This window comes from Bos taurus, chromosome 5 (assembly GCF_002263795.3).
Source record: "Bos taurus isolate L1 Dominette 01449 registration number 42190680 breed Hereford chromosome 5, ARS-UCD2.0, whole genome shotgun sequence".
In the NCBI taxonomy this organism is placed as follows: Eukaryota; Metazoa; Chordata; class Mammalia; order Artiodactyla; family Bovidae; genus Bos; species Bos taurus.
In genome coordinates, this window is record NC_037332.1 from 24,404,479 (window position 1) to 24,423,417 (window position 18,939).

The following is an 18,939-nucleotide window of genomic DNA, read 5'->3' on the forward strand; positions in this document are numbered from 1 at the left end:
CAATCTTTCCCAGCATCAGGGTCTTTTCCAATGAGTCAGCTCTTCGCATCAGGTGGCCAAAGTATTGGAGCTTCAGCATCAGTCCTTCCAATGAATATTCAGGACTGATTTCCTTTAGGATTGACTGGTTTGATGTCCTTGCAGGCCAAGGGACTCTCAAGAGTCTTCTCACTGCTCTGCCAGGCTTGGAGTAAAGAGAACAGGGGAGAGATGCTGTGGAATACAAACAAGAGGACGTGCTGATTCCCCAGATGTCATGTGCTAGGGAGGGACACTCTAAGGAGGGTTGTTGATGGTTGGTTGTGTCAGGGTGCCATTCACTGACCAGTGTGACCCCAGAGGAGCCAGAGCGGGTGTGGAGGAGCGTGAGTATATTCGGATGCACTCAGTGGCCACCAAGTGCTAGTAGAGGTAAAGAAATAAGCAAGAGTGGAGGTCAGAAGACAGGGAGGAGTGAAAGAATTGAGGGTGGGAGTTGTAGGCACATCAGTGCTCTCTGAAGCCAAGCGTGGTCTAGGAGAGAGAGCAGGATGGGAGGGGAAGGGTCACCTACAGACCCAGAGAAAGCCTGGACCCTCCCAACAGCCTCCTCTCCAGCCCCTTGCCTCCACCCTTGTCCCCAGTAGTCTATTCTCCACAGAGAATCTGGGGTTGACTTTAATTATTTTTTTGTTTGTTTGTTTTTTTTTTTAATTTTATTTTATTTTTAAACTTTACATAATTGTATTAGTTTTGCCAAATATCAAAAGTCATTGTTTTACTCAAAGCCCTCCAATGACCTCTAAGTTCACTTGAAATAAAGCCAAGTCCTTACAGTGCCTGGAAAATGTCTCAAGATCTGCCCTGCCCCTCTCCTCACCACAGACCACTTGTCTGGGTTCATCTCCACATCCACCCCTCTCCTGCTGGGCTCACTCTGCTCCAGCCTCACTGATTTCTTGCTGCTCCTCAAATATACCAAGTACTCCCCTGCCCCAGAGCCTTTGCACTGGCTGTTGCTTTTGCCTGAATGGTCTTCTAAATATTCTACATGTATTACTTCCTACTTCCTGAGGTCTCTAGTCAAAAATCAGCCAATCAGTGAGGACTTCCCTGAGTATGCTATCCTAAATTGCAGCATTCATCCATTCCCCTTTCCCTACTGGAACTTAGTAATATCTGATATATGTCCACTAGACATATGGTTCATTATATACAATATAGTGTTATACAATACAGTTGTATATATTATATACATTTACTATGTGTCAGTTGTCATCTGATACAGTATGTATTAATTTTTACAATTTCCCAGCCCCAAGCATAACTCCATGAAACCAGCAACTTAATTCTGTTCACCGCTGCATCCCTAGAGCCAAGAAAACTTCCTGGAATGAAATATGCACTTGCTAAATTATTTGTGGAATGAACAAATCCCGACATTTCATGACACCATAGAAGAGCAGAAGGGATTGAGGATGTAAGAGGAAAACAAGAAGAGTGTCACTAAAACCAAAGACGAGTGCACTGATAAAAGCAATAGTTAACACTTATTGTTGCTTATCACTATCTTGGGTTCGGAAGATCCCCTGGAGGAGGGCATGGCAACCCACTCCAATATTCTTGTCTGGAGAAACCCATGGACAAAGGAGCCTGGCGAGCTACAGTCCATACGGTTGCAGAGAGCTGGACACGACTGAAGTGACTTAACACGCACACACGTTGCTGCAGCAGACACGGTGCTCACCGTTACACGAACGATCTCATTTAGACCTGGCCACAATCCTAAGAGGAAGTTGAGTAATTCCCCAAGGTTGCCATGTGTACTACATCCTGCTAAGAGAGGAATTAAATTGAGTCCTAAAAGCTGCCCACTGAACTCATTCACGGGTGACTTTAACAAAAATCTGGCCGTTTCCGGACTGAAGAAGAGAGAGAGGTGAGAGGAAGGGGAGGAAACGAGGACAGGGAAGCAGCCACAAGTTTTAAAGATTATACTCCATTTATAATTATAAAATGTTGGCTATAATCCTTGTGCTGTACAGTATATCCTTGTGGCTTCCTTTATACATAGTAGTTCGTACCTCTCCCTCCCTTACCCCTATCTCACCGCTTCTCACTTCCCTCTCCCCACTGGTAACCAGGAGTTTGTTTTCTGTATCTGTGAATCTGCTTCTAGTTTCTTGTATTTGTTAGATTCCACATATAAGTGATATCATACAGTATTTGTCCTTCTCCAACTTATTTCACATAGCATAACACCCTCCAAGTCCTTCCACATTGCTACAAATGTCATCCTTTTTATGACTGAGTAGTATTCCAGTGTGTATATATACGTGTGTGTGTGTGTGTGTGTGTGTGTGTACACACACTCTCTCTCCAATACTTCCTAATTGAGGCTAACTTAGGGCAAGATCATACATGACCACAGCCCAGTACCAACTCCCCAACTGTGGCCATTTCTTATGGAGACATGGCCATCTCCAATTAAAGGGACAGAGAACAGAACCACAAAGGCTTTACTTTTAAAATTTAAAACATCAAGTCCTGCTCTTTAGTTATCACTGTATGTTACAAATATATATATATATGTGTGTATATACACACACACTCTCCTTTATCCATTCATCTGTTGATGGACACTTAGATTGTTTCCATATCTTGACTATTATACATAATGCTGGTATGGACACTGGGGTGCATGTATCTTTTGAGTTAGTGTTTTTAGTGTTTTCAGATATATGCCAGGAGTGGATATATGGGACTTCTATTTTTAGTTTTTTGTGAAACCTCCACACTGTTTTCCACAGTGGCCGCACTAATTTACAATCAAGGTGGGTTTTATTTTAGGTGACAACGAAATAATTTGAATTTCTAAAACCCAACCCTTTCAGAGTTTTGCTTAGCAACTCTATGGGAGCAATCAGCATAGATAAGGTATTTGTTTTCCAAGTTTCCTGCTCCAAAGAAATTCAGATTTTTTGCTTACAAATTTGGTTTTTAAAAGTCATTGGCTAGGCATAAAACTTGCTCCCTACATCCTACAAGATGGAAAAATCCACAGAAAAGATGTGTAATTGGGTCAACATGACAAAGAAACAAAAAGAAGACCTACTCCAGTTCTCTCAGGAGGCTGAAAATTCAGAGCTTTAGAAAAATCAACGGAGCCATACTGTTTTGTGACAGCCTGGAACACAGACCCCACAGTGTACATGGAGGAAGAAAACCTAGCTGGTTAGTCCTTCTGGGCGAGCCACTATTGAGCTCTGTCCTCTTGTGCAATCTGTCCAACGTCAGTGTCAGAATGATCTTTCTTAAGGCTCCCTTGGTTCTGGGCAGAATCAGAGAAGGAGGAGCCAGAAAAAGCGCTTTATGCAAATGCAACCCTATTTCTTGTGATTGAAGGTGAGTAAGCATTAAAAGGGGGCTTCCCTGGTGGCTCAGTGGTAAAGAATCTGCCTGCAGTGCAGGAGACCCAGTTCAATCCCTGGGTAGGGAAGATCCCCTGGAGGAGGGCATGGCACTCTAGTACTCTTGTCTACCTAGAGAATCCCATGGACAGAGGAGCCTGGCACCTGCAGTCCACAGGGTCGCACAGAGTCAGATACGACTCAGGCAACTAAGTAACAGCAAGCATTAAAAGATACTTCCAATAATGTATGCAAGCTGACAGTAACCGTTTGGATATGTGTACAAACATTCACCAACTGATTCAAGAGAACAAAAAAATTTCAGTGATTGCTTAACAATTACACATGTCGTTTATTTAGAAACACCTGCATACTTACTGTTAATTCCTACCACTGGTGCTGCGGAAGCCGACTGACAATGAGGTTAAGCCAGGCCTAAGCTGGAAGCGCTGTCTGCTCTCAGAAAATGCAGAGTGTGACATACTTACTTTCAGCTTGCTCTGAATCTGACAGTGTAACAATTCTGTAGGCAAATCCTGGCACACAGTAAATGCATTACTAACCAAAGAAAAACCAGTACAGCCAGTCTAATTATAGACCAGACAGGCTTTAAGCCTCTCTTTAGTAGTTCCTAATTGAGGCTTACTTAGGGCAAGATCATACAAGACTGCAGCCTGGTACCTACTCTCCAACTGGGGCCATTTCTTATGGAGACATAGCCATCTCCAATTAAAGGGACAGAGAACAGAACCACAAGGGCTTTTCTTTTAAAATTTAAAACATCAAGACCTTCCCTTTAGCTATCACTGTATGTTACAAATATTGAAAATGTTGAATGGGGGCAGAGGTGGTGGATTAATTGTTACAGAGACCAAAAGCATCAGGTGTTTCACTTACGTACCATTCTGGGCTCCCAGAACCTCTGCTGCTGCTGCTAAGTTGCTTCAGTTGTGTCCAACTCTGTGCGACCCCATAGACGGCAGCCCACTAGGCTCCCCAATCCCTGGATTCTCCAGGCAAGAACACTGGAGTGGGTTGCCATTTCCTTCTCCAATGCACGAAAGTGAAAAGTGAAAGTGAAATCACTCAGTCGTGTCAGACTCTTAGCGACCCCATGGACTGAAGCCTGCCAGGCTCCTCCGTCCATGGGATTTTCCAGGCAAGAGTACTGGAGTGGGGTGCCATTGCCTTCTCCAGAGTAGGAGCGAATCAATCCCACATCCAAGCAGATAACAGCTAAATCACCCTCTCCACACAATTCTTCCTGGCATCCTCCTCTGTCTCTGCAAAACAAGATTGGTTCTCCTTCCTCTCCCTGACCCCAGGGCCTAGGTCCTCGGCTGCCCAGTGACAGTAACACTTGAATCACACCATCTTCTGGGCTGCTGCGGCTGTAGTTAGCAACAGCCAAGGTGGGGCTGGGGAGAGCATAACTTTGATGATGTACTTGTGACTTCAAAAAGAGTCGCCTCTGGGCTTCCCCAGTGGCTCAGCAGTAAAGAATCTGCCTGCCAATGCAGGAGATGAGAGTTTGATCCCTGGTCCGGGAAGATCTCACATGCCACGGAGCAACTGAGCTCATTTGCCAAAACTATTGAGGCTGTACTCCAGGGCCCGTGAGCTGCAAATACTGAGCCCATGCACCTAGAGCCTGTGCTCCGCAACAGAAGAAGCCACCACAATCAGAAGCCCATGCACTGCAACGAAGACCCAGCGCAACCAAAAATAAATAATTTTTTTTAAAAAACAAAAATAAATAATTTCTTTAAAATATTAAAAAAGAGTTGCCTCCTAAGCTTCTGGGAATTCTCCTTGCCGCCAAGTCAGCCCTGGCTAAGATCACGAGTATGCCTATGTGTGCATGCTCAGTTGTGTCCAACTCTTTGCAACCCTCTGAACTGTAGCCCACCAGGCTCCTCTGTCCATGGAATTTTCCAGGCAAGAATATTGGAGTGGGTTGCCATTGCTTCCTCCAGGGGATCATCCCTACCCTGGAATCAAACCCAGGTCTCCTGCAGCTCCTGCATTGCAAGCAGGTTCTTTACCACTGAGTCACCTGGGAAGCATCAGGATCATGAGTATTATCAATGACAAAAAAAGCGAGGAGGAGGTAGGAGAGAAGGAGTGGGAGGATGGGAAGGGGGAGAAGAGGGGTAGGAGAGGAAGAGGAAGAAAAAGGCAGTGCAATCCTTCTTTACTGGGTGTTTGGCACCCAAAACTGAAATTGGACTTCCCAACACAGGAATCGAACCAGGGTCTCCTGCATTATAGGCAGATTCTTTACCAACTGAGCTATCAGGGAATCCCCGAAATTGGACTAGGAAATAAATATGATTGAAACCAAGTCCCCCTAAGACTGACTTACCAAGTTGACGATTAATCTCCAAAACTTCATTCCCATTCTTGTCCCCTCTGACCTCAATTCTGTGCTAACTGAACACTACTCAACCAGAGTCAGATGACCAAGATTGCTGTTGTTGATAATGGTGTTAATGTACTAAAATTGTTTGTAAAGATGAGAATTGCTCTTATAGATGTCATCTTCAACGTACAAACTCAGGTTGTTTCTCCAGGGCATGATGAGCTCACAGATCCCTCATGAGCCAAGGCCAGAGAATCATAAACCAAAGACATCCTGACTCTAGAAACCACAGTTAAGAAATATCACAGAAATGTCACAAGATGATGATGACTAGTTTCTTTGTTCTTCTTTAAAAAGATTCTTAACCTCAAAGACCACATTGGAGTGGATCTCTTCCTCCCATACTTGGCGCTCTGCAAAAAATCCTCACTTTGCTGCAGGCTCCCACTGCCAGAATTTGGTTTTCTGCACCACAGGCACGCAAGCCCTTTGCTTGGTCACATGATGATGGTCAGCATGGGAAACCTTCCACAAATACCTCTGACCAGGCTTTCCCTCCTCCCTTTCTGCAGCTGGCCCGCCCTCCACACCTCAGTCAGCCTGCATTGCTCACCATTCCCTACACATGCTGACCTGTCTCATCTCCGTGCTGTTTTTTAGCTGATGGCATAACCTTTCCTCATGGCAAACAGAAGGGGGAAAAGTGGAAATAGTGACAGATTTTCTTGGCCTCCAGAATCACTGAGGATGGTGACCGCAGCCATGAAATTAAAAGATACTTGCTCCTTGGAAGGAAAGCTATGACAAACCTAGACAGCATATTAAAAAGCAGAGACATCACTTTGCCAACAAAGGTCTGTATAGTCAAAGCTATGTTTTTTCCAGTAGTCATGTATGGACTTGAGAGTTGGACCATAAAGAAGGCTGAACACCAAAGAACTGATACTTTCGAATGGTGGTGCTGGAGAAGACTCTTGAGAGTCCCTGCATAGCAAGGAGATCAAACCAGTCAATTATAAAGGAAACCAACCTTGAATATTCATTGGAAGGACTGATGCTGAAGCTGAAGCTCCAGTACTTTGGCCACCTAATACAAAGAGCCGACTCATTGGGAAAAACCCTGATGGTGGGAAACAAGACTGGAGGCAAAAAGAGAAGGGCGCGGCAGAGGATGAGATGGTCAGATAGCATCACTGACTCAATGGACATGAGTTTGAGCAAAGTCTGGGAGATGGTGAAGGACAGGGAAGCCTGGCGTGCTACAGTCCATGGGGTTGTAAAGAGTGGGATAAGACTTAGGCACTAAACGAGAACAACAACCCCTCCTCTCTCACAGGAACTCCACCCTTCCAGGCCCAGATCAAATGCTCCTCCCCAAAGAAGTCTTCCTCAATTACCAGAAGCAATAATCTTCTGTCTACAACAGTAAGTAAAGTTGGTAATAAGATTAGTGAGCACATACTACAAGAATCACGTGACACAGTTGATTGTTTTTTCCCTTTAATCCTCACAGTGACCTCCATGAGGACACACCATTACTGTTCCCTTCTGTAGATGAGAAAACCGAAGCTGAGAAATGTTAGATATTTTAAAAGGGCAGTGAGGGCAGTGGGCTGGAGTAGCTTGACTCCAGAGCTCACACGCTCTCCTGCAAGTTGCCTTGTACTGTAATATACACGTGTCCCATCTGCTCTGTGAATTTTGAGGTCGTATATCTTTGGCTATCCCATTATACTAACTCAGGGCCTGGCTCAAAGTGGGTGCTTGAATTTGAGCAATAGTAACTTGGTGCTGTTTTATGCATTTCTAGAGCTATCCCATTATAGTAACTCGGGGCCTGGTTCAAAGGGGTGTTTGGCTTTGAGCAAAAGTAACTTGGTGTTGTTTTATGCATTTCTAGATAGATCACTATGCCTGATTTTTCCAGGCATATGATCTCTCTCATTTCATCCAGCAAAAAGGCTTTAGGACAAGTAAAGAATGGCAATTATAATTGGCCATCCAAGGTCAAGAATCCAAGACCCAGGAAGTAGGAGAAATCTGATCCTTAAAACATTCAAGAAGCATCAAAAGGGCCCACAGGACATGGGCACCACTGTTTCCTAATTTTGGTGACCAGATATCTGAGACATGTAAGAACTGCCTTTGTGTGCATCAGGTAGATCACTGAGAATGGTGAGTCCTGGGAGGGTCTTTCTTTTCAGGTAAGTTTATTATAAATGTATGCCTGCTGCAGTCAACATTCCTTTAGATTCTCTGTTTTCAGTCTCATGGAGAATGATAAACTCTTGTTGAGAGCATAAGGCAAGGTGGCTCAAACAGCAGGCAGGCTTTCCTGCTAAGCGGACTTGGTCTGAACGTCCTGTGGAGGAGGAAAAAGTTTTCGTTTTCCACGACTCTGTTAGGGTCCCTCTTGCTGCTGTTATTTAGTCCCTCAGGCGTGACCAACTCTTTTGTGACTCTATGGACCACAGCCTCTGTCCATGGGATTTCCCAGGCAAGAATATTGGAGGGGTAGCCATTTCCTTCTCCAGGGGATCTTCCCAACCCAGGGATAGAACCTGTGTTTTCTGCATTGCATAGTCCTTTTTTTTTTTCTTTTAAATTAAAGGATAACTGCTTTACAGAATTTTGTGGTTTTCTGTCATACATCAACAAGAATCAGTGCAGGCAGATTCTTTACCAATGAGCCACCAGGAAGTCCTAGGGTCCCTGACTGGGCCTGAAAAGTAAACTGACAGGAGAAAAGCATACAACTTCATTTAACACAAGATACTTCATATGGAAATGAAGACCCCAGGAAGCAGTTAAGCCTGTGTACTTTTAAGCAAGGTTTGATGGAGAATGCCCAGTGGTGAAGGAATACGACAGGTTAAGGAATATAAAGTAACTGGAGGAGCCTGGTGGGCCGCAGTCCATGGGGTCGAGAAGAGTCGGACATGACTGAGCGACTTCACTTTCACTTTTCACTTTCATGCATTGGAGAAGGGAATGGCAACCCACTCCAGTGTTCTTGCCTGGAAAATCCCAGGGACGTGGAGCCTGGTGGGCTGCTGTCTATGGGGTCGCACAGAGTCAGACACGACTGAAGCGACTTAGCAGCAGCAGCAGCAATAAACTGAGGGAAACTAGCAAAGCTTGTTTGTTGAGATTCTCTCCGAGTACCTTTGTCTTTGGAGATAAGGATGCTCCTTTGCTCAGGGTGTAGGAAGGATACCTCTTGCAGAAGGGTTTTATGATCTGTGTTGGGAGAAGGGAGAGGAAAGGTCAGAGTGACCTTCCTGCCTGTGTTGTTCATTCAGCTTAAAATATTCAATACACCAAGGGCCATACAGCATAAAATATTCATACACCAACGGCCCCATTGGGGTAGTATGTCCTGAACCCCTTCACTCCCAATTCTGCCCCATTTTTGTGATGTACGACTTAACATTTGATCCTGGGTCTGCTTGTCTGATAATCAGCACCTGTTCATCCATAAGATGACTGGAGAACAGAATGCAATAATGCATAGAAAGTGCCCAGTACAGTGTACTCAGAAAGTATTTAATGATTACTATTACTAATATTAGAGGTCTTCCTTGGTGGCTCAGTGGTAAAGAATCCACCTGCCAACTAGGGGATTCGATCTCTGGTCTGAGAAGATCCCCTGGAGAAGGAAATGGCAACCCGTTCCAGTATTCTTGCCTGGAGAACCCCAAAGAGTTTGGCAGGCTACAGTCCATGGGGTCACAAAGAGTCAGACATGACTTAGTGACTGAACAACAACAATTACTAATATTAAATGGCCACTGTTGGAGATCATGGTTTACAGCTCACAGGAACACTTTTTTCATCTGAAAAATTCCTCATTGAAGTTTACTGGTTAGTGCTATTTTTTTCTGGTCTGCAGATCCAACAGTGAATACAGATATCCACACCTCTCAACATAAAGAAGGAGGGGAGGTAAACTGTGGAGGGACCATCTAACAATTAAAGCTGCTTGAAATCTGAGACTGTGAGCACTCCCTCTTTCCTACCCAACAGAAGATGCCTCCTATGGATGTTGCCCTTTGTCCAACCTCAGTTCCCTAAGATCCTACTTCTAAGAGCCTAGCCACTTTCCCTAGCTACTTACAATGATGATTCTTAAACTTCAGAGGCCATAAGAATCATTGAAGGTGTTTAATAAATGCAGATTCCCAGGCCCACTACAAGGGATTATGATTTAATAAAGACCATCCCAGGTGATTTCAATATCAGGGGTTCTGGGTGCCACACTTTGAAAAGCCTGGGCAGTGACTGACACCTTAGAAATACTTAACATGTGTAAGTATATTTCCTGCATCAGAAAAAGACCGAAAATCTTCTTTTACTTTTCTAACTCTCTATCTGCATTTTAAAAAACAATGCTCACTTTCAGCCTAATCCTTGGATTCTGCAATAAGGGGTGTGTCTTCTAGTTATAACTTATTAGCTATTGTCTATTAGTTATGCTGAGTAGTTTTAAAGTCTCCTTTAACTTAATGTTGTTGATGAAACACTGAAAAGTTACCCTGTTGTTCCTTCCCAAAGTTGCAGATTAGTGTATTATTTTAAGACAGGCCAAGATCTTGACATTTATTATAATATATATAATAATTTGTAAGATTATATGTTATAACTTATATAAGTGATATATATATATATATATATATATATATAATCAATCAAAGTTCTGGAACAGAGGACATAAGGAGAGAATGCAGTTGCAAATACTAAACCTGCCTCAGAATTGACCGATGAGAGTATTCATTTCTTTCCCTTGGCTCCAGTGACTGGGGACAGCACAGTATGAATATTTAAAACCAATAAGACCATAAACTCTAGGGGCAGACTGCATGAATTTCAAATCCAGCTTCTGTACTCACTACTATGTGATTCTAGGCAAGTTATATAATGGCTCTATGCCTTAATTTCTTCATATATGAAATGGGATGTTGGAAGAATAGAGTTGGTTCATAGTATTATTATTATTGGATGCTATTATTGGATGGTCATGTGACCCAAACCAAGCCAAAGACACTCGGTCCCAGAACTTTGGTTGGATATACTTCTCCTAGAGTCACTAAACTGGTAAACATATGAGAACTGCCAGGGGCCACCTGTGGAGAAAGTCTTCCTGAGACTGAGTCTCCCACAGAAGAGAGAGAGCTGAGAGACAGAGCAGTCATTTCTGGGGTTTGTTATTGCTTGAGACCAGAATCTAGTCATGCCTGGACATGTAGGGTAGGACTTGTCAATGACCTGGTCTATTAACTCCCTGTTTTCTCTGTTTGAGTTGGGAGTTGGTGCTTCCCTGATAGCTCAGTTGGTAAAGAACCACCTGCCACGCAGGAGACCGTGGTTTGATTCCTGAGTCAGGAAGATCCGCTAGAGAAGGGATAAGCTAACCATTCCAGTAGTCTGGGTTTCCCTGGTGGTTCAGCTGGTAAAGAATCTGCCTGCAATGCAGGAGACCTGGGTTCGATCCCTGGGTTGGGAAGATCCCCTGGAGAAGGGAAAGGCTACCCACTCCAGTATTCTGGCCTGGAGAATTCCATGGACTGTATAGTCCATGGGGTGACAAAGAGTTGGACACGACTGAGCAATTTTCACTTCACTTCATTTCCCATTACTTGCAAAAAAAGAATTTTGACCTGGTTTTATTGAGACATAATTCAGAATATAATTCACTCCATTAAAGCATACAATTCCTTCAGTGCTTTTTAGTACATTTCCAGAGTTGTGCAACCATCACTATGATGTAGGAGTTTTGATCCAAAACTCCTCAGAAATGGCTCAGGAGGCATGAGGTGTGGAAGATGGTGGGGACAGACTTGTGCAAATCTGCTTGCAAAAGCATCACCATTTTGAAACTACCTTTAAAGTTGGAATCATCAACTATTTGATTTGAAAGTGGCTTCCAGCTCAGCACAGCATAATGGAAAAGGAAGTGAACTGGAATTAGAACCCTTAGTTTCTTTATTATTATTATTTGTTAAGGTCTATATTGAATGTGTTACAGTATTGCTTGGGCTACCCTGGTGGCTCAGACAGTAAAGAATCCACCAGCAATGCGGGGGACCTGGGTTCGATCCCTGGGTTGGGAAGATCCCCTGGAGGAGGGCATGGCAACCCACTCCAGTATTCTTGCCTGGAAAAACCCATGGACAGAGGAGCCTGGCAGGTTACCGTCCATGGGAATCATAAAGAATCAGACACGACTGAACCACTAAGCACAGCACAGTATTGCTTGTTTTCTATTTGGGGGCTTTTTGGGCTCAAGGCATGTGGGATCTTAGCTTCTCAACCAGGAATTAAATCCATACCCCCTGCATTGGTAGGCAAAGTCCCAACCACCAGACCACCAGGAAATTCTCTAGAACTCCCAGTTTCTTTTGAGGGAAATTATAAAATCCCTATGATCCCTTCATCCTCTACATAATTCTATGCTTTTAGTTAAATCCTGTCAGGTTCATGACAAAAATGAAAACCAAAGAGGGTAAGCCAACTGCCCAAAGTCGACAGAGGTATTTACTGTTAGACACATTCATGGACACAGTTCAGTTTTCTCTTGCTAGTTTCAAGTAGTTCTTACTTTTTCTGCAGGATTTCATACTCAAGATCCAGTTCTTATCTCTTGAAATGCTTGGAGGTTAGAAAGTCTTTGAAATACTAATCAAATAGTCATCCATTCATTCTAGAAATACATTGTGATTAACAGTATTCCCCAAACTTATGTTCAGTCTCGGTGTGTCTCTCTTCAGATATTATTCTACCTATAGAGGAAAATTAATATACTTTCTTTAAAGCAAAATATGATAGTTAATTGCAAAAATATTCTATAGTATTTAATATGTTAGTTAGATAACAGGCTGGCAAGTTTCTACACATGTTTGTACAATAATCTTGGTTTGCAGAATCAGGAGGTTTCATTACAAAGTCCTGCTGGGGATAAATAAGACTGATGGTTAAGGGAATAACTGCATTCTTCATCTATTAACAGCAAAAATAAAAAGATTTGATAACCAAACTGAGAATTTAGAATAATTTCACTTATAACATCTCGTGAGACTTTAGATGACAGGCATAAAGAACTCTAGCTGTTACTAATCTCAAATCTGTCTATCTGGGCACAAAAGAACTCTATATGTAGGCTTTTGAAATTTTTGGAAACACACTTCCTGGAAGAACCTGAGAGTCTGGATCTGGCCAACAAAAGGTAATCCAGACTGGGGCAGGATGCATGGTACTTAGCCATATTCAAGGTCAGAGAGGAATTTGCTTTATCTGAGCTATCCTGGGAAAACACAATTAGAACACCCAAGGAAATATCACCAGCAGTGATAGTATTTGTGATCATCATTGTTTTTAGTGCGTGTTTTTCTCCTCTGTGAATCTAGACAAAATTAGTTGAACCCTGTAAAAAGAGTACTGGATGTTTTATTTAAGCTATAAGCAAGAGGTGGTAAAATATTTAAACTGAGTAGTGAGACCTTTGTATGGGCTTCAAGGGGTAAACAGTGAAAAAGAGAGGAACACAGTCCATAATTCCATCACCCTGCTACAACCACCATGAGGGTGTTAATGTGCGTCTGTTTACTTTTCTCCGAAGCAGTCATTATATACACTTGCAACTGAGAGGAGAAAAAGCTCTATCTAAGATGTCCTGCCAAGTCCTGCCTTTACCGAACTATCCTCTTTCCCAGCACATATATTGTCTTCCTTCAAAACCAACAAGCCCTATCCCATCACCCTTGCTACAGTGATTATACAAGCCCAGGCTCTCCAGGGATGCAGGCAAGTAAGCATCCCCGACCAGGCTGCTACCCTCATACACGCCAAAGCTCTCCACTCTGTCCTCTGTCCATAGTCTTCCAGCAGCAAATTGCTCTCTGTCCTCAAACTTCAAACATTTTCTTCACTTCCCCGTTCTAATTGAAACCTGTGGTCACTGCTTCCCCTGCTGTTTTCTCTCGCGTTTTCACTGTGCGAAGCCTGAGTCCACCTCCACAGCTGGCCTCCTCCGTGTCGGTGATCTTCCTTTCTGTCTACATTCCCACCTTTTAAAAGCTGTCATTAGATTCAACGACAGGCGGCTCCTTGCTGCAGTTATCAAGAGAAGGCCACCTCTTACCACTCCCCCCTCATTCCTTTTGGTTTTCCTTTGGCCGTACTGAACGGCTTGTTTGAACTATTCGGTTGGGATTGAACCAGGCCTTTGGCAGTGAAAGCATCGAGTCCAACCACTGGACTGCCAGGGAATTCCCCATCCGCTCTCATTCCTTAAATATATTAGTCCCTGACTCACTGTTACCTTTGCCAACATTACTTACTTTATAAAATACTTCCTGATTTCAAAATCCACAGGGGAGCCTCCCAATACTCCTGGCCTCTAAGCTCCTTGACCACTTTCCCATCACATGTCTTGTCCTCCACCCTACCGCAGCTTCCCCCATAGTCATGCTCCAGACCATGCCACTGCCAAACCCCACTGCCACCCTCCTCCATTTCAAGCATCCCACCACCACTTGCTTGACTTCCGGCTGACTCCCTTTAGTTCCCTCACAATCCAAGGAGACCTATGAGGCACTGATCTTACCATCTTTTCACTATTAATAATATCCTGCATTATCTCCACCCAGCTTCTTCAAACAGCTTACCATTCACCTACGTATACCTCCAACTCCTTGCCTCTCCTTCCCATCCTAATATTCACACAGCAAAACCTCTGCCTTGTCTCACTTACTCTGTGCCTGCATCAGTGCAGCTCAACATGGCTGGAGAAAAACATACCCATGTGGCTGTTCTCATCTTAAATCCATGACCAGAAACCAGGACTGCCATCTGATAATCCTGCCATCTGGTCCCTCTGCCCTCCCTCTCTCCTAGACGGTTAATTCATACCCCTCTTTCCTCAAACTTCCAACACCTGTTCCTCCTCCATTCTCACTCTTGGCTCATGATTTTGCTTTCCATGTCTCTTGAAAAAAAAAAAAAAAGGTAGCGATCAGAAGAGAACTCCCACAAGCTCCCCCCCACCGCGTTGACCCACCACGTGCACCTGTGCCCATTCACACCTGCTTTCCCTCCTGTCACAGGTGAGCTGTCTGTGGTCCTGAGGCCAGGCTCCTCTTCCCGCTCTACACCCCAGAACTCCTTCCCTACTCAGGGCATATGGCCAGATTCTCCCCTCTCTTTCCCGCATCATTTTATTTTCTCCCTCGGGGATCCTTTACAAAAGCACACAAACATGCTGTCATTTTTTCATCCTTAAAAAGCCCTCTCTTGACCACATCTCGATGAAAACTAAGTCAGACCTTGTCCATCCTGCTCAAAGGGTGTCGTCCTTGTCACCCTACTTAGAGAAAGGCCAACATCTACTAAAGACCTCCACAGGTGCTCCACCCGCTCCACCCTCTGTGCCTCAGCCCAGCCGGCATTTTCATTCTTCCAAGCACACTCACTGGGCATGCTTTCTCAGGCCTTTGTGCATGCGGTCCCCTCAGACGGGACAATCATTCACGCCTTCACCAGAGAGGCTCTGTTGGCCTCCCAGCGTAAAGCTGCAATGCAACCATATCCCCAATGTGCCCTGTCTCTTCACTGCTTTATTTTCCTTCTTTGCATGTATCGATTTCTAACATATAGTGTGCCTACTTGTTGGGTTTATTGACTGTTTCCTCCAGTCAATATTCACAGAGCTGGAATATAAACTCTGCAAGAGCAAGACATTTTTTTTGGTTTACTTTGTTTACTGCCAGTGTTTCCTCAGCATTGCAGGGCCTGGCTCACAGCAGGTGTTCAACAACCATCAGTTGGCTGAATGAATGAATGAATGGTTAAAATTAAAGATGTAAGAGTCATATTTTATCATTTTAAAGTTTTCATAATCATGTTTATTTACGGTTCTTCTATAGCCTCTGCATTAGAGTTCTCTGAATCAAACATAAGGACCTTCATTTTATCATGTTCTCCTGTAAACCTGTCCCTGCCTTTCAAACAGAATTTGATTTTAGAATGAGAAAAGTCAAAATTCTGGCGCACCTTCAGTAATTCTTTTCCTGCTTTCATTTCAGTTTATACTGAGTTTGGTTTGAAAGGAGGTGGCTTTTGTGTCTGTCTTGGGGAGCAGAGAAAATCTTGGGAGGACTTGAGAAAATACCTGGGAGGAGAAAGCATCAATCAGAGCTTAGAAAGAAACTCATTCAGAGGGTAAGGGGGAAAAATACTGACGCTGGAAACAAACGGTAGAATCAGTCATATCACTTGAGAATATGGTTCTCTGGGTCCGAAGAACACTGTGGCCCAAAGCTGCTTCCAAGATCAAAGGAAAAGTGGAATTCCACAGCAGAAATAAAGATTTTAGCCAGGATTAAAAGTACAAATAAAAACAAAACCACAACAGGGTTTGAAGGTGGTGCCAGCAGTAAAGAATCTGCCTGCAATGCAGGAGACCCCCCAGTTGGATCCCTGGGTGGGGGGCAGATCTTCCCCACTCCAGTATTCTTGCCTGGGAGAATCCCATGAACAGAAGAGCCTGGCAGGCTACAGTCCATAGGGTCGCAGAGAGTCAAACTCAAGCGACTATTAGTACTTAACACACACAAAAGTACAAATAAAACCCCAACAGGGGGACAGCGAGCCCAGGAGCTGGAAAGACCTCAAAGTGAATCTGGCTCCCCGACTTCCCAGTGCTGGGAGGGAGTTCCAAGGCGGTGGGGTTGGGGGGGAGTGGGAAGGGCTGGATGGATTTTGGCTCCTCCCCCACCCCAACCCCCACTGAGTCCCCAGAGCCCAGCACCGGGTAAGAGGCTTGGATACTGAACAAATGACGTTTGGGGTGAACAAATGCCGAACTCAGGGGAAAGTGAAAGTGAAAGTGATGTCTCTCTGTCGTTTCAACTCTTTGGGACCCCATGGGGTGTAGCCTACCAGACTCCTCCCTCCATGGGATTCTCCAGGCAAGAGTACTGGAGTGTGGTGCCATTTTCCTTCTCCAGGGGATCTTCCCGATCCAGGGATCGAACCTAGGTCTCCCGCATTCCAGGCAGACGCTTTAACCTCTGAGCCACCAGGTCTCCCGCATTCCAGGCAGACGCTTTAACCTCTGAGCCACCAGGGACTCCGTGCAAGGACCTTCTCAATTCAAGCTGCCTCTACAGGTGAGCCAGACTTCACAGAATTTGCTTGGTTTTCCCCGTCACTTTACTGCCCCTCTCACGGTCTGCTTAACCCACTCTCAGAATAATCTTCTCATTTGTTGTTTGTTTGTGTCTCCGCTCCACAATGGAACCGGCGTCAACGACGTCAGTCCCTCAGCTACCAAACATTAATTTCCATTTAAAAACAAAGTGTTTTAGCAGAGAACTGGGGATGCGGGAGGCACGGTGCAGAGTCTGGGCTCCACTTATTAGTCCAGGCTGACAGATTTTTCATCAGGTTCTTGTTTTTCTCCTCTGCAGGAAAGCTTATTTCCATAGAAGGATATCCCCTCTTTGTGTTCATTCTTTATTCACAGTTTTAGTGTTTACTTTTGCTTTTTGTCTTTGCACAATCCTTGCAGTTTCAAGAATCTGAAGAGACTCTGGATGGGAATGCCTTACTCTTCCCTGAAAATATCTCCGGTGCCTGCCAGTAGGAGCTGACACATTTCCCTGGTATTCCTTTCCCATCTCTGTAAGGCAAAAGGGTGCTAGTACATCATGTGGACAAGCCTCAGATAAGCTGGTATTTGTTTGTGGGATATTTTTCAAGCCTGGGGCCAAGACTGTGCAACAATAAGTTCATTTCAACGGAGTTCTGGAGAGAGGGTTCCAGATGCAGTCTGGACTACATAACCATTGACCTGTTCAGAAGTCCAGCAAAGCTGAGGAGGAGGAAGGCTTCAAAGCCCACTGCTCAGAGAACAGCTGTGCCCACTGAAGCAAGAGGCTGCTCTCCCCAACAGTTGGGGTGCGGCGAGGGGGTCGGGGAGGTGAGAATTGCTTGGTAAACACTGGAGCAGACGAAATGATAGCTGGGGACACCCCCAGCAGAATAAATCTCATGAATGAGGGCAAAGGCCTTTTCTTGTTTTGTTCACAATGTCTCCAGCATCTAACTATGTGTACAAGTTATAATTACTGTTCAGTAAATATTTATGGGATGCATGAATGAAGGAGGCAGAAAGCCTGGGCACCACAAAAATCCTTTTGAATAAAAAGGGGAGTTTTGGAAGGGGTTAGATCTGCTCTTGTCATGTTAAGTTTTTCTAGGAGATGTTTATAATTCTACTGAAACCCCAGGTTGCTGTGGCCTGAAGAATAAAATGAGTCACTAAAGTTTTTTTTTCTGCTATATATGACAAACCAAAAAAGGGGGGGGGCTTCAATCAAAAATTATGGGGCCTAGTGTGAGCAAATATAGTTGTGAGCCAAATATAGGTGTGAGCCAAATATAGCCAAATATAGGAGATGAAAAACTAAGAAAAAGACTCCTGGACACAGAGCTATATCTGTGTGCTGTTATGTATGTGTATACAGAAATATACAGTTACTATTTATTAGCACTTGCCTCATTCCAGACACCATTTAATTCATCTAATACCAATAAGATGTTGTAGCACTGTTATTTCCATTTGATAGTACAGAAATCGAGGCCAAGAAGTTTTTAAAAAGGCTAAATATAAAGCAACCTTGACAATAAAGTGCTTCTTCCTTTCCCCAATGAAAAAATTACCCTCTTTCAAAGATTCTTGGCTAACTGAAGAAAGCTTTTAAAAATGATAGTACACAATTTCTGATATGCACTGTTCAAAATAAGGAACCACCAAAGTCACTGACTTAATTCTTCCTTTGGCCAGAAGAAGAAAAGACAGAAATAAATTTTCGAGGATCTCTTTCTTGAAAGAACTTTATGTAATCTTGTGTTAGTCGCTCAGTCATGTCCAATTCTTTGTGACCCCATGGACTGTAGCCCACCAGGCACCTCTGTCCGTGGCATTTTCCCAGCAAGAATACTGGAGGGGGTTGCCATTTCCTTTTCCAGGGGATCTTCCCGACTCAGGGATCCAACCCAGGTCTCCCACACTGCAGGCAGATTCTTTACCATCTGAGCCACCACAGTTCCTAATCTGAATAATGTTATACCATGACAATTAATTGGCAGGTAATGTTATTTCCATTGGAGATACTAAATTTTAGACAA

General features: G+C 44.0%; 1 protein-coding gene across 5 annotated transcripts in view; it reads right to left on the bottom strand.

Moving 5' to 3' along the window:
* Positions 1-18,939, bottom strand: part of TMCC3 (transmembrane and coiled-coil domain family 3) — a 288,555-nt gene that overhangs the window by 97,550 nt on the left and 172,066 nt on the right. The gene's annotated exons all lie outside the window — the stretch shown is intronic.